Source organism: Pagrus pagrus, assembly GCF_965226575.1.
Source record: "Pagrus pagrus genome assembly, chromosome: 24".
In the NCBI taxonomy this organism is placed as follows: domain Eukaryota; kingdom Metazoa; phylum Chordata; class Actinopteri; order Spariformes; family Sparidae; genus Pagrus; species Pagrus pagrus.
This window is the reverse complement of record NC_140206.1, coordinates 11,148,890-11,165,007: the sequence shown is the minus strand read 5'-3', so window position 1 is coordinate 11,165,007 and position 16,118 is coordinate 11,148,890.

Below are 16,118 nucleotides of genomic sequence, written 5' to 3'. Positions count from 1 at the left end.
GTCTTTTGACCGATTGACTCGAAATTGCACACGCATGTCCTCCTCACTGGTGGAATGAGGCTCGCCGGTTTTGGTTGGATTCTGGTGGAATTTGTATTTTTGGCGAATATTTTAAAGAAAAAAATGGCCTTTTTCATGAAAACGTCGGCCGATTTTTTCAATAGCTTCCAGGTCTTTGGACCGATTGACTCGAAATTTCTCCCAGACGTGGTCCTATACTGGCTGAACGAGACACAGCAGTCCGCATTGGATTCGGGTGAAATTTGTATTTTTGGCGAATATTTTAAAGAAAAAATGGCCTTTTTCATGAAAACGTCGGCCGATTTTTTCAATAGCTTCCAGGTCTTTGGACCGATTGACTCGAAATTTCTCCCAGACGTGGTCCTATACTGGCTGAACGAGACACAGCAGTCCGCATTGGATTCGGGTGAAATTTGTATTTTTGGCGAATATTTTAGTGAGAGGGACAATGTTTCATGAGGCTGGCTTAAGGCTGAGGCTAGGGTTGGGGTTAGGGTTAGGGTTATGGGGCTAGGGTTAGGGTTATGGGGCTAGGGTTAGGGTTACGGTCGTCTTTTGACCGATTGACTCGAAATTGCACACGCATGTCCTCCTCACTGGTGGAATGAGACTCGCCGGTTTTGGTTGGATTCTGGTGGAATTTGTATTTTTGGCGAATATTTTAAAGAAAAAAATGGCCTTTTTCATGAAAACGTCGGCCGATTTTTTCAATAGCTTCCAGGTCTTTGGACCGATTGACTCGAAATTTCTCCCAGACGTGGTCCTATACTGGCTGAACGAGACACAGCAGTCCGCATTGGATTCGGGTGAAATTTGTATTTTTGGCGAATATTTTAGTGAGAGGGACAATGTTTCATGAGGCTGGCTTAAGGCTGAGGCTAGGGTTAGGGTTAGGGTTATGGGGCTAGGGTTAGGGTTATGGGGCTAGGGTTAGGGTTACGGTCGTCTTTTGACCGATTGACTCGAAATTGCACACGCATGTCCTCCTCACTGGTGGAATGAGGCTCGCCGGTTTTGGTTGGATTCTGGTGGAATTTGTATTTTTGGCGAATATTTTAAAGAAAAAAATGGCCTTTTTCATGAAAACGTCGGCCGATTTTTTCAATAGCTTCCAGGTCTTTGGACCGATTGACTCGAAATTTCTCCCAGACGTGGTCCTATACTGGCTGAACGAGACACAGCAGTCCGCATTGGATTCGGGTGAAATTTGTATTTTTGGCGAATATTTTAAAGAAAAAATGGCCTTTTTCATGAAAACGTCGGCCGATTTTTTCAATAGCTTCCAGGTCTTTGGACTGATTGACTCGAAATTTCTCCCAGACGTGGTCCTATACTGGCTGAACGAGACACAGCAGTCCGCATTGGATTCGGGTGAAATTTGTATTTTTGGCGAATATTTTAGTGAGAGGGACAATGTTTCATGAGGCTGGCTTAAGGCTGAGGCTAGGGTTGGGGTTAGGGTTAGGGTTATGGGGCTAGGGTTAGGGTTATGGGGCTAGGGTTAGGGTTACGGTCGTCTTTTGACCGATTGACTCGAAATTGCACACGCATGTCCTCCTCACTGGTGGAATGAGGCTCGCCGGTTTTGGTTGGATTCTGGTGGAATTTGTATTTTTGGCGAATATTTTAAAGAAAAAATGGCCTTTTTCATGAAAACGTCGGCCGATTTTTTCAATAGCTTCCAGGTCTTTGGACCGATTGACTCGCAATTTCTCCCAGACGTGGTCCTATACTGGCTGAACGAGACACAGCAGTCCGCATTGGATTCGGGTGAAATTTGTATTTTTGTCGAATATTTTAGTGAGATGGACAATGTTTCATGAGGCTGGCTTAAGGCTGAGGCTAGGGTTAGGGTTAGGGTTAGGGTTATGGGGCTAGGGTTAGGGTTACGGTCGTCTTTTGACCGATTGACTCGAAATTGCACACGCATGTCCTCCTCACTGGTGGAATGAGGCTCACCGGTTTTGGTTGGATTCTGGTGGAATTTGTATTTTTGGTGAATATTTTAAAGAAAAAAATGGCCTTTTTCATGAAAACGTCGGGCGATTTTTTCAATAGCTTCCAGGTCTTTGGACCGATTGACTCGAAATTTCTCCCAGACGTGGTCCTATACGGGCTGAACGAGACACAGCAGTCCGCATTGGATTCGGGTGAAATTTGTATTTTTGGCGAATATTTTAGTGAGAGGGACATGTTTCATGAGGCTGGCTTAAGGCTGAGGCTAGGGTTAGGGTTAGGGTTATGGGGCTCGCCGGTTTTGGTTGGATTCTGGTGGAATTTGTATTTTTGGTGAATATTTTAAAGAAAAAAATGGCCTTTTTCATGAAAACGTCGGCCAATTTTTTCAATAACTTCCAGGTCTTTGGACCGATTGACTCGAAATTTCTCCCAGACGTGGTCCTATACTGGCTGAACGAGACACAGCAGTCCGCATTGGATTCCGGTGAAATTTGTATTTTTGGCGAATATTTTAAAGAAAAAATGGCCTTTTTCATGAAAACGTCGGCCGATTTTTTCAATAGCTTCCAGGTCTTTGGACCGATTGACTCGAAATTTCTCCCAGACGTGGTCCTATACTGGCTGAACGAGACACAGCAGTCCGCATTGGATTCGGGTGAAATTTGTATTTTTGGCGAATATTTTAGTGAGAGGGACAATGTTTCATGAGGCTGGCTTAAGGCTGAGGCTAGGGTTAGGGTTAGGGTTAGGGTTAGGGTTATGGGGCTAGGGTTAGGGTTACGGTCGTCTTTTGACCGATTGACTCGAAATTGCACACGCATGTCCTCCTCACTGGTGGAATGAGGCTCGCCGGTTTTGGTTGGATTCTGGTGGAATTTGTATTTTTGGTGAATATTTTAAAGAAAAAAATGGCCTTTTTCATGAAAACGTCGGCCGATTTTTTCAATAGCTTCCAGGTCTTTGGACCGATTGACTCGAAATTTCTCCCAGACGTGGTCCTATACTGGCTGAACGAGACACAGCAGTCCGCATTGGATTCGGGTGAAATTTGTATTTTTGGCGAATATTTTAGTGAGAGGGACAATGTTTCATGAGGCTGGCTTAAGGCTGAGGCTAGGGTTAGGGTTAGGGTTAGGGTTATGGGGCTAGGGTTAGGGTTACGGTCGTCTTTTGACCGATTGACTCGAAATTGCACACGCATGTCCTCCTCACTGGTGGAATGAGGCTCGCCGGTTTTGGTTGGATTCTGGTGGAATTTGTATTTTTGGTGAATATTTTAAAGAAAAAAATGGCCTTTTTCATGAAAACGTCGGCCGATTTTTTCAATAGCTTCCAGGTCTTTGGACCGATTGACTCGAAATTTCTCCCAGACGTGGTCCTATACTGGCTGAACGAGACACAGCAGTCCGCATTGGATTCGGGTGAAATTTGTATTTTTGGCGAATATTTTAAAGAAAAAATGGCCTTTTTCATGAAAACGTCGGCCGATTTTTTCAATAGCTTCCAGGTCTTTGGACCGATTGACTCGAAATTGCACACGCATGTCCTCCTCACTGGTGGAATGAGGCTCGCCGGTTTTGGTTGGATTCTGGTGGAATTTGTATTTTTGGCGAATATTTTAAAGAAAAAATGGCCTTTTTCATGAAAACGTCGGCCGATTTTTTCAATAGCTTCCAGGTCTTTGGACCGATTGACTCGAAATTTCTCCCAGACGTGGTCCTATACTGGCTGAACGAGACACAGCAGTCCGCATTGGATTCGGGTGAAATTTGTATTTTTGGCGAATATTTTAGTGAGAGGGACAATGTTTCATGAGGCTGGCTTAAGGCTGAGGCTAGGGTTAGGGTTAGGGTTAGGGTTATGGGGCTAGGGTTAGGGTTATGGGACTAGGGTTAGGGTTACGGTCGTCTTTTGACCGATTGACTCGAAATTGCACACGCATGTTCTCCTCACTGGTGGAATGAGGCTCGCCGGTTTTGGTTGGATTCTGGTGGAATTTGTATTTTTGGTGAATATTTTAAAGAAAAAAATGGCCTTTTTCATGAAAACGTCGGCCTATTTTTTCAATAGCTTCCAGGTCTTTGGACCGATTGACTCGAAATTTCTCCCAGATGTGGTCCTATACTGGCTGAACGAGACACAGCAGTCCGCATTGGATTCGGGTGAAATTTGTATTTTTGGCGAATATTTTAAAGAAAAAATGGTCTTTTTCATGAAAACGTCGGCCGATTTTTTCAATAGCTTCCAGGTCTGTGGACCGATTGACTCGAAATTTCTCCCAGACGTGGTCCTATACTGGCTGAACGAGACACAGCAGTCCGCATTGGATTCGGGTGAAATTTGTATTTTTGGCGAATATTTTAGTGAGAGGGACAATGTTTCAGGAGGCTGGCTTAAGGCTGAGGCTAGGGTTAGGGTTAGGGTTAGGGTTATGGGGCTAGGGTTAGGGTTACGGTCGTCTTTTGACCGATTGACTCAAAATTGCACACGCATGTCCTCCTCACTGGTGAAATGAGGCTCGCCGGTTTTGTTTGGATTCTGGTGGAATTTGTATTTTTGGTGAATATTTTAAAGAAAAAAATGGCCTTTTTCATGAAAACGTCGGCCAATTTTTTCAATAGCTTCCAGGTCTTTGGACCGATTGACTCGAAATTTCTCCCAGACGTGGTCCTATACTGGCTGAACGAGACACAGCAGTCCGCATTGGATTCGGGTGAAATTTGTATTTTTGGCGAATATTTTAGTGAGAGGGACAATGTTTCATGAGGCTGGCTTAAGGCTGAGGCTAGGGTTAGGGTTAGGGTGAGGGTTATGGGGCTAGGGTTAGGGTTACGGTCGTCTTTTGACCGATTGACTCGAAATTGCACACGCATGTCCTCCTCACTGGTGGAATGAGGCTCGCCGGTTTTGGTTGGATTCTGGTGGAATTTGTATTTTTGGTGAATATTTTAAAGAAAAAAATGGCCTTTTTCATGAAAACGTCGGCCGATTTTTTCAATAGCTTCCAGGTCTTTGGACCGATTGACTCGAAATTTCTCCCAGACGTGGTCCTATACGGGCTGAACGAGACACAGCAGTCCGCATTGGATTCGGGTGAAATTTGTATTTTTGGCGAATATTTTAGTGAGAGGGACATGTTTCATGAGGCTGGCTTAAGGCTGAGGCTAGGGTTAGGGTAAGGGTTATGGGGCTCGCCGGTTTTGGTTGGATTCTGGTGGAATTTGTATTTTTGGTGAATATTTTAAAGAAAAAAATGGCCTTTTTCATGAAAACGTCGGCCAATTTTTTCAATAGCTTCCAGGTCTTTGGACCGATTGACTCGAAATTTCTCCCAGACGTGGTCCTATACTGGCTGAACGAGACACAGCAGTCCGCATTGGATTCGGGTGAAATTTGTATTTTTGGCGAATATTTTAGTGAGAGGGACAATGTTTCATGAGGCTGGCTTAAGGCTGAGGCTAGGGTTAGGGTTAGGGTTATGGGGCTAGGGTTAGGGTTATGGGGCTAGGGTTAGGGTTACGGTCGTCTTTTGACCGATTGACTCGAAATTGCACACGCATGTCCTCCTCACGGGTGGAATGAGGCTCGCCGGTTTTGGTTGGATTCTGGTGGAATTTGTATTTTTGGCGAATATTTTAAAGAAAAAAATGGCCTTTTTCATGAAAACGTCGGCCGATTTTTTCAATAGCTTCCAGGTCTTTGGACCGATTGACTCGAAATTTCTCCCAGACGTGGTCCTATACTGGCTGAACGAGACACAGCAGTCCGCATTGGATTCGGGTGAAATTTGTATTTTTGGCGAATATTTTAAAGAAAAAATGGCCTTTTTCATGAAAACGTCGGCCGATTTTTTCAATAGCTTCCAGGTCTTTGGACCGATTGACTCGAAATTTCTCCCAGACGTGGTCCTATACTGGCTGAACGAGACACAGCAGTCCGCATTGGATTCGGGTGAAATTTGTATTTTTGGCGAATATTTTAGTGAGAGGGACAATGTTTCATGAGGCTGGCTTAAGGCTGAGGCTAGGGTTGGGGTTAGGGTTAGGGTTATGGGGCTAGGGTTAGGGTTACGGTCGTCTTTTGACCGATTGACTCGAAATTGCACACGCATGTCCTCCTCACTGGTGGAATGAGACTCGCCGGTTTTGGTTGGATTCTGGTGGAATTTGTATTTTTGGCGAATATTTTAAAGAAAAAAATGGCCTTTTTCATGAAAACGTCGGCCGATTTTTTCAATAGCTTCCAGGTCTTTGGACCGATTGACTCGAAATTTCTCCCAGACGTGGTCCTATACTGGCTGAACGAGACACAGCAGTCCGCATTGGATTCGGGTGAAATTTGTATTTTTGGCGAATATTTTAGTGAGAGGGACAATGTTTCATGAGGCTGGCTTAAGGCTGAGGCTAGGGTTAGGGTTAGGGTTATGGGGCTAGGGTTAGGGTTATGGGGCTAGGGTTAGGGTTACGGTCGTCTTTTGACCGATTGACTCGAAATTGCACACGCATGTCCTCCTCACTGGTGGAATGAGGCTCGCCGGTTTTGGTTGGATTCTGGTGGAATTTGTATTTTTGGCGAATATTTTAAAGAAAAAAATGGCCTTTTTCATGAAAACGTCGGCCGATTTTTTCAATAGCTTCCAGGTCTTTGGACCGATTGACTCGAAATTTCTCCCAGACGTGGTCCTATACTGGCTGAACGAGACACAGCAGTCCGCATTGGATTCGGGTGAAATTTGTATTTTTGGCGAATATTTTAAAGAAAAAATGGCCTTTTTCATGAAAACGTCGGCCGATTTTTTCAATAGCTTCCAGGTCTTTGGACTGATTGACTCGAAATTTCTCCCAGACGTGGTCCTATACTGGCTGAACGAGACACAGCAGTCCGCATTGGATTCGGGTGAAATTTGTATTTTTGGCGAATATTTTAGTGAGAGGGACAATGTTTCATGAGGCTGGCTTAAGGCTGAGGCTAGGGTTGGGGTTAGGGTTAGGGTTATGGGGCTAGGGTTAGGGTTATGGGGCTAGGGTTAGGGTTACGGTCGTCTTTTGACCGATTGACTCGAAATTGCACACGCATGTCCTCCTCACTGGTGGAATGAGGCTCGCCGGTTTTGGTTGGATTCTGGTGGAATTTGTATTTTTGGCGAATATTTTAAAGAAAAAATGGCCTTTTTCATGAAAACGTCGGCCGATTTTTTCAATAGCTTCCAGGTCTTTGGATCGATTGACTCGCAATTTCTCCCAGACGTGGTCCTATACTGGCTGAACGAGACACAGCAGTCCGCATTGGATTCGGGTGAAATTTGTATTTTTGTCGAATATTTTAGTGAGATGGACAATGTTTCATGAGGCTGGCTTAAGGCTGAGGCTAGGGTTAGGGTTAGGGTTAGGGTTATGGGGCTAGGGTTAGGGTTACGGTCGTCTTTTGACCGATTGACTCGAAATTGCACACGCATGTCCTCCTCACTGGTGGAATGAGGCTCACCGGTTTTGGTTGGATTCTGGTGGAATTTGTATTTTTGGTGAATATTTTAAAGAAAAAAATGGCCTTTTTCATGAAAACGTCGGGCGATTTTTTCAATAGCTTCCAGGTCTTTGGACCGATTGACTCGAAATTTCTCCCAGACGTGGTCCTATACGGGCTGAACGAGACACAGCAGTCCGCATTGGATTCGGGTGAAATTTGTATTTTTGGCGAATATTTTAGTGAGAGGGACATGTTTCATGAGGCTGGCTTAAGGCTGAGGCTAGGGTTAGGGTTAGGGTTATGGGTCTCGCCGGTTTTGGTTGGATTCTGGTGGAATTTGTATTTTTGGTGAATATTTTAAAGAAAAAAATGGCCTTTTTCATGAAAACGTCGGCCAATTTTTTCAATAACTTCCAGGTCTTTGGACCGATTGACTCGAAATTTCTCCCAGACGTGGTCCTATACTGGCTGAACGAGACACAGCAGTCCGCATTGGATTCCGGTGAAATTTGTATTTTTGGCGAATATTTTAAAGAAAAAATGGCCTTTTTCATGAAAACGTCGGCCGATTTTTTCAATAGCTTCCAGGTCTTTGGACCGATTGACTCGAAATTTCTCCCAGACGTGGTCCTATACTGGCTGAACGAGACACAGCAGTCCGCATTGGATTCGGGTGAAATTTGTATTTTTGGCGAATATTTTAGTGAGAGGGACAATGTTTCATGAGGCTGGCTTAAGGCTGAGGCTAGGGTTAGGGTTAGGGTTAGGGTTAGGGTTATGGGGCTAGGGTTAGGGTTACGGTCGTCTTTTGACCGATTGACTCGAAATTGCACACGCATGTCCTCCTCACTGGTGGAATGAGGCTCGCCGGTTTTGGTTGGATTCTGGTGGAATTTGTATTTTTGGTGAATATTTTAAAGAAAAAAATGGCCTTTTTCATGAAAACGTCGGCCGATTTTTTCAATAGCTTCCAGGTCTTTGGACCGATTGACTCGAAATTTCTCCCAGACGTGGTCCTATACTGGCTGAACGAGACACAGCAGTCCGCATTGGATTCGGGTGAAATTTGTATTTTTGGCGAATATTTTAGTGAGAGGGACAATGTTTCATGAGGCTGGCTTAAGGCTGAGGCTAGGGTTAGGGTTAGGGTTAGGGTTATGGGGCTAGGGTTAGGGTTACGGTCGTCTTTTGACCGATTGACTCGAAATTGCACACGCATGTCCTCCTCACTGGTGGAATGAGGCTCGCCGGTTTTGGTTGGATTCTGGTGGAATTTGTATTTTTGGTGAATATTTTAAAGAAAAAAATGGCCTTTTTCATGAAAACGTCGGCCGATTTTTTCAATAGCTTCCAGGTCTTTGGACCGATTGACTCGAAATTTCTCCCAGACGTGGTCCTATACTGGCTGAACGAGACACAGCAGTCCGCATTGGATTCGGGTGAAATTTGTATTTTTGGCGAATATTTTAGTGAGAGGGACAATGTTTCATGAGGCTGGCTTAAGGCTGAGGCTAGGGTTAGGGTTAGGGTTAGGGTTAGGGTTATGGGGCTAGGGTTAGGGTTACGGTCGTCTTTTGACCGATTGACTCGAAATTGCACACGCATGTCCTCCTCACTGGTGGAATGAGGCTCGCCGGTTTTGGTTGGATTCTGGTGGAATTTGTATTTTTGGTGAATATTTTAAAGAAAAAAATGGCCTTTTTCATGAAAACGTCGGCCGATTTTTTCAATAGCTTCCAGGTCTTTGGACCGATTGACTCGAAATTTCTCCCAGACGTGGTCCTATACTGGCTGAACGAGACACAGCAGTCCGCATTGGATTCGGGTGAAATTTGTATTTTTGGCGAATATTTTAGTGAGAGGGACAATGTTTCATGAGGCTGGCTTAAGGCTGAGGCTAGGGTTAGGGTTAGGGTTAGGGTTATGGGGCTAGGGTTAGGGTTACGGTCGTCTTTTGACCGATTGACTCGAAATTGCACACGCATGTCCTCCTCACTGGTGGAATGAGGCTCGCCGGTTTTGGTTGGATTCTGGTGGAATTTGTATTTTTGGTGAATATTTTAAAGAAAAAAATGGCCTTTTTCATGAAAACGTCGGCCGATTTTTTCAATAGCTTCCAGGTCTTTGGACCGATTGACTCGAAATTTCTCCCAGACGTGGTCCTATACTGGCTGAACGAGACACAGCAGTCCGCATTGGATTCGGGTGAAATTTGTATTTTTGGCGAATATTTTAAAGAAAAAATGGCCTTTTTCATGAAAACGTCGGCCGATTTTTTCAATAGCTTCCAGGTCTTTGGACCGATTGACTCGAAATTTCTCACAGACGTGGTCCTATACTGGCTGAACGAGACACAGCAGTCCGCATTGGATTCGGGTGAAATTTGTATTTTTGGCGAATATTTTAGTGAGAGGGACAATGTTTCATGAGGCTGGCTTAAGGCTGAGGCTAGGGTTAGGGTTAGGGTTAGGGTTATGGGGCTAGGGTTAGGGTTACGGTCGTCTTTTGACCGATTGACTCGAAATTGCACACGCATGTCCTCCTCACTGGTGGAATGAGGCTCGCCGGTTTTGGTTGGATTCTGGTGGAATTTGTATTTTTGGTGAATATTTTAAAGAAAAAAATGGCCTTTTTCATGAAAACGTCGGCCGATTTTTTCAATAGCTTCCAGGTCTTTGGACCGATTGACTCGAAATTTCTCCCAGACGTGGTCCTATACTGGCTGAACGAGACACAGCAGTCCGCATTGGATTCGGGTGAAATTTGTATTTTTGGCGAATATTTTAGTGAGTGGGAGAATGTTTCATGAGGCTGGCTTAAGGCTGAGGCTAGGGTTAGGGTTAGGGTTATGGGGCTAGGGTTAGGGTTATGGGGCTAGGGTTAGGGTTACGGTCGTCTTTTGACCGATTGACTCGAAATTGCACACGCATGTCCTCCTCACTGGTGGAATGAGGCTCGCCGGTTTTGGTTGGATTCTGGTGGAATTTGTATTTTTGGCGAATATTTTAAAGAAAAAATGGCCTTTTTCATGAAAACGTCGGCCGATTTTTTCAATAGCTTCCAGGTCTTTGGACCGATTGACTCGAAATTTCTCCCAGACGTGGTCCTATACTGGCTGAACGAGACACAGCAGTCCGCATTGGATTCGGGTGAAATTTGTATTTTTGGCGAATATTTTAAAGAAAAAATGGCCTTTTTCATGAAAACGTCGGCCGATTTTTTCAATAGCTTCCAGGTCTTTGGACCGATTGACTCGAAATTTCTCCCAGACGTGGTCCTATACTGGCTGAACGAGACACAGCAGTCCGCATTGGATTCGGGTGAAATTTGTATTTTTGGCGAATATTTTAGTGAGAGGGACAATGTTTCATGAGGCTGGCTTAAGGCTGAGGCTAGGGTTAGGGTTAGGGTTAGGGTTATGGGGCTAGGGTTAGGGTTACGGTCGTCTTTTGACCGATTGACTCGAAATTGCACACGCATGTCCTCCTCACTGGTGGAATGAGGCTCGCCGGTTTTGGTTGGATTCTGGTGGAATTTGTATTTTTGGTGAATATTTTAAAGAAAAAAATGGCCTTTTTCATGAAAACGTCGGCCGATTTTTTCAATAGCTTCCAGGTCTTTGGACCGATTGACTCGAAATTTCTCCCAGACGTGGTCCTATACTGGCTGAACGAGACACAGCAGTCCGCATTGGATTCGGGTGAAATTTGTATTTTTGGCGAATATTTTAGTGAGAGGGACAATGTTTCATGAGGCTGGCTTAAGGCTGAGGCTAGGGTTAGGGTTAGGGTTATGGGGCTAGGGTTAGGGTTATGGGGCTAGGGTTAGGGTTACGGTCGTCTTTTGACCGATTGACTCGAAATTGCACACGCATGTCCTCCTCACTGGTGGAATGAGGCTCGCCGGTTTTGGTTGGATTCTGGTGGAATTTGTATTTTTGGCGAATATTTTAAAGAAAAAATGGCCTTTTTCATGAAAACGTCGGCCGATTTTTTCAATAGCTTCCAGGTCTTTGGACCGATTGACTCGAAATTTCTCCCAGACGTGGTCCTATACTGGCTGAACGAGACACAGCAGTCCGCATTGGATTCGGGTGAAATTTGTATTTTTGGCGAATATTTTAGTGAGAGGGACAATGTTTCATGAGGCTGGCTTAAGGCTGAGGCTAGGGTTAGGGTTAGGGTTAGGGTTATGGGGCTAGGGTTAGGGTTATGGGGCTAGGGTTAGGGTTACGGTCGTCTTTTGACCGATTGACTCGAAATTGCACACGCATGTCCTCCTCACTGGTGGAATGAGGCTCGCCGGTTTTGGTTGGATTCTGGTGGAATTTGTATTTTTGGCGAATATTTTAAAGAAAAAATGGCCTTTTTCATGAAAACGTCGGCCGATTTTTTCAATAGCTTCCAGGTCTTTGGACCGATTGACTCGAAATTTCTCCCAGACGTGGTCCTATACTGGCTGAACGAGACACAGCAGTCCGCATTGGATTCGGGTGAAATTTGTATTTTTGGCGAATATTTTAGTGAGAGGGACAATGTTTCATGAGGCTGGCTTAAGGCTGAGGCTAGGGTTAGGGTTAGGGTTAGGGTTATGGGGCTAGGGTTAGGGTTACGGTCGTCTTTTGACCGATTGACTCGAAATTGCACACGCATGTCCTCCTCACTGGTGGAATGAGGCTCGCCGGTTTTGGTTGGATTCTGGTGGAATTTGTATTTTTGGTGAATATTTTAAAGAAAAAAATGGCCTTTTTCATGAAAACGTCGGCCGATTTTTTCAATAGCTTCCAGGTCTTTGGACCGATTGACTCGAAATTTCTCCCAGACGTGGTCCTATACTGGCTGAACGAGACACAGCAGTCCGCATTGGATTCGGGTGAAATTTTTAATTTTTGGCGAATATTTTAAAGAAAAAATGGCCTTTTTCATGAAAACGTCGGCCGATTTTTTCAATAGCTTCCAGGTCTTTGGACCGATTGACTCGAAATTTCTCCCAGACGTGGTCCTATACTGGCTGAATGAGACACAGCAGTCCGCATTGGATTCGGGTGAAATTTGTATTTTTGGCGAATATTTTAGTGAGAGGGACAATGTTTCATGAGGCTGGCTTAAGGCTGAGGCTAGGGTTAGGGTTAGGGTTAGGGTTATGGGGCTAGGGTTAGGGTTACGGTCGTCTTTTGACCGATTGACTCGAAATTGCACACGCATGTCCTCCTCACTGGTGGAATGAGGCTCGCCGGTTTTGGTTGGATTCTGGTGGAATTTGTATTTTTGGTGAATATTTTAAAGAAAAAAATGGCCTTTTTCATGAAAACGTCGGCCGATTTTTTCAATAGCTTCCAGGTCTTTGGACCGATTGACTCGAAATTTCTCCCAGACGTGGTCCTATACTGGCTGAACGAGACACAGCAGTCCGCATTGGATTCGGGTGAAATTTGTATTTTTGGCGAATATTTTAGTGAGAGGGACAATGTTTCATGAGGCTGGCTTAAGGCTGAGGCTAGGGCTAGGGTTAGGGTTATGGGGCTAGGGTTAGGGTTATGGGGCTAGGGTTAGGGTTACGGTCGTCTTTTGACCGATTGACTCGAAATTGCACACGCATGTCCTCCTCACTGGTGGAATGAGGCTTGCCGGTTTTGGTTGGATTCTGGTGGAATTTGTATTTTTGGCGAATATTTTAAAGAAAAAATGGCCTTTTTCATGAAAACGTCGGCCGATTTTTTCAATAGCTTCCAGGTCTTTGGACCGATTGACTCAAAATTTCTCCCAGACGTGGTCCTATACTGGCTGAACGAGACACAGCAGTCCGCATTGGATTCGGGTGAAATTTGTATTTTTGGCGAATATTTTAGTGAGAGGGACAATGTTTCATGAGGCTGGCTTAAGGCTGAGGCTAGGGTTAGGGTTAGGGTTAGGGTTATGGGGCTAGGGTTAGGGTTATGGGGCTAGGGTTAGGGTTACGGTCGTCTTTTGACCGATTGACTCGAAATTGCACACGCATGTCCTCCTCACTGGTGGAATGAGGCTCGCCGGTTTTGGTTGGATTCTGGTGGAATTTGTATTTTTGGCGAATATTTTAAAGAAAAAATGGCCTTTTTCATGAAAACGTCGGCCGATTTTTTCAATAGCTTCCAGGTCTTTGGACCGATTGACTCGAAATTTCTCCCAGACGTGGTCCTATACTGGCTGAACGAGACACAGCAGTCCGCATTGGATTCGGGTGAAATTTGTATTTTTGGCGAATATTTTAGTGAGAGGGACAATGTTTCATGAGGCTGGCTTAAGGCTGAGGCTAGGGTTAGGGTTAGGGTTAGGGTTATGGGGCTAGGGTTAGGGTTACGGTCGTCTTTTGACCGATTGACTCGAAATTGCACACGCATGTCCTCCTCACTGGTGGAATGAGGCTCGCCGGTTTTGGTTGGATTCTGGTGGAATTTGTATTTTTGGTGAATATTTTAAAGAAAAAAATGGCCTTTTTCATGAAAACGTCGGCCGATTTTTTCAATAGCTTCCAGGTCTTTGGACCGATTGACTCGAAATTTCTCCCAGACGTGGTCCTATACTGGCTGAACGAGACACAGCAGTCCGCATTGGATTCGGGTGAAATTTTTAATTTTTGGCGAATATTTTAAAGAAAAAATGGCCTTTTTCATGAAAACGTCGGCCGATTTTTTCAATAGCTTCCAGGTCTTTGGACCGATTGACTCGAAATTTCTCCCAGACGTGGTCCTATACTGGCTGAATGAGACACAGCAGTCCGCATTGGATTCGGGTGAAATTTGTATTTTTGGCGAATATGTTAAAGAAAAAATGGCCTTTTTCATGAAAACGTCGGCTCGATTTTTTCAATAGCTTCCAGGTCTTTGGACCGATTGACTCGAAATTTCTCCCAGACGTGGTCCTATACTGGCTGAACGAGACACAGCAGTCCGCATTGGATTCAGGTGAAATTTGTATTTTTGGCGAATATTTTATTGAGAGGGACAATGTTTCATGAGGCTGGCTTAAGGCTGAGGCTAGGGTTAGGGTTAGGGTTAGGGTTATGGGGCTAGGGTTAGGGTTACGGTCGTCTTTTGACCGATTGACTCGAAATTGCACACGCATGTCCTCCTCACTGGTGGAATGAGGCTCGCCAGTTTTGGTTGGATTCTGGTGGAATTTGTATTTTTGGTGAATATTTTAAAGAAAAAAATGGCCTTTTTCATGAAAACGTCGGCCGATTTTTTCAATAGCTTCCAGGTCTTTGGACCGATTGACTCGAAATTTCTCCCAGACGTGGTCCTATACTGGCTGAACGAGACACAGCAGTCCGCATTGGATTCGGGTGAAATTTGTATTTTTGGCGAATATTTTAGTGAGAGGGACAATGTTTCATGAGGCTGGCTTAAGGCTGAGGCTAGGGTTAGGGTTAGGGTTAGGGTTATGGGGCTAGGGTTAGGGTTACGGTCGTCTTTTGACCGATTGACTCGAAATTGCACACGCATGTCCTCCTCACTGGTGGAATGAGGCTCGCCGGTTTTGGTTGGATTCTGGTGGAATTTGTATTTTTGGTGAATATTTTAAAGAAAAAAATGGCCTTTTTCATGAAAACGTCGGCCGATTTTTTCAATAGCTTCCAGGTCTTTGGACCGATTGACTCGAAATTTCTCCCAGACGTGGTCCTATACTGGCTGAACGAGACACAGCAGTCCGCATTGGATTCGGGTGAAATTTTTAATTTTTGGCGAATATTTTAAAGAAAAAATGGCCTTTTTCATGAAAACGTCGGCCGATTTTTTCAATAGCTTCCAGGTCTTTGGACCGATTGACTCGAAATTTCTCCCAGACGTGGTCCTATACTGGCTGAATGAGACACAGCAGTCCGCATTGGATTCGGGTGAAATTTGTATTTTTGGCGAATATTTTAGTGAGAGGGACAATGTTTCATGAGGCTGGCTTAAGGCTGAGGCTAGGGTTAGGGTTAGGGTTAGGGTTATGGGGCTAGGGTTAGGGTTACGGTCGTCTTTTGACCGATTGACTCGAAATTGCACACGCATGTCCTCCTCACTGGTGGAATGAGGCTCGCCGGTTTTGGTTGGATTCTGGTGGAATTTGTATTTTTGGTGAATATTTTAAAGAAAAAAATGGCCTTTTTCATGAAAACGTCGGCCGATTTTTTCAATAGCTTCCAGGTCTTTGGACCGATTGACTCGAAATTTCTCCCAGACGTGGTCCTATACTGGCTGAACGAGACACAGCAGTCCGCATTGGATTCGGGTGAAATTTGTATTTTTGGCGAATATTTTAGTGAGAGGGACAATGTTTCATGAGGCTGGCTTAAGGCTGAGGCTAGGGTTAGGGTTAGGGTTATGGGGCTAGGGTTAGGGTTATGGGGCTAGGGTTAGGGTTACGGTCGTCTTTTGACCGATTGACTCGAAATTGCACACGCATGTCCTCCTCACTGGTGGAATGAGGCTTGCCGGTTTTGGTTGGATTCTGGTGGAATTTGTATTTTTGGCGAATATTTTAAAGAAAAAATGGCCTTTTTCATGAAAACGTCGGCCGATTTTTTCAATAGCTTCCAGGTCTTTGGACCGATTGACTCAAAATTTCTCCCAGACGTGGTCCTATACTGGCTGAACGAGACACAGCAGTCCGCATTGGATTCGGGTGAAATTTGTATTTTTGGCGAATATT